The sequence below is a fragment of the Cryptotermes secundus genome, unplaced genomic scaffold, assembly GCF_002891405.2.
Source record: "Cryptotermes secundus unplaced genomic scaffold, Csec_1.0 scaffold2523, whole genome shotgun sequence".
Taxonomy (NCBI): domain Eukaryota; kingdom Metazoa; phylum Arthropoda; class Insecta; order Blattodea; family Kalotermitidae; genus Cryptotermes; species Cryptotermes secundus.
This window is the reverse complement of record NW_019735612.1, coordinates 78,019-78,682: the sequence shown is the minus strand read 5'-3', so window position 1 is coordinate 78,682 and position 664 is coordinate 78,019.

Below are 664 nucleotides of genomic sequence, written 5' to 3'. Positions count from 1 at the left end.
AAGTGTTCTTGCAATATCTGGAACACACGCTAATTGCTGACATTCTAAAGAAGCATCATATTATTGATTATTATAGATATGTAGATGATATATTAATAATCTACAATACACAAAAAACAAACATCTTTAACACCTTAAATGAATTTAATACAATGCATCACAAACTTAAGTTCAAAATGGAACAACAGTCTCAAAATAAACTAAATTATTTGGACCTAAAAATCATAACAAATAACAACGAACTATAATTTGAAATATACAGGAAACCTACATCTACCGACCTCATACTGCATAATACTTCATGTCATCCATACGAACATAAAAAGGCAGCTATCGACTACCTTCGCAATCGAATAAATACATATAAGCTCACCAACGAAGGAACAATAAAAGAAGAAGGTATTATAACTCGTATACTTGTAAATAATGAATATTCACCATATACGAGAAGTCACAATACGAAACCACCTAACAACAACACACCACAGAAGAAAAAATGGACCAAATTTACATACTTCGGCCCCAGGATTAGAAGAATCACTAAGCTATTTCGAAATACCAATATAAAAATAGCTTTCAAAACAAATAATACAATAAGAAAGCTTCTAAGAACAAAACATGAAACAACGGATAAATACAACCTTTGTGGAGTATACCAGATGAC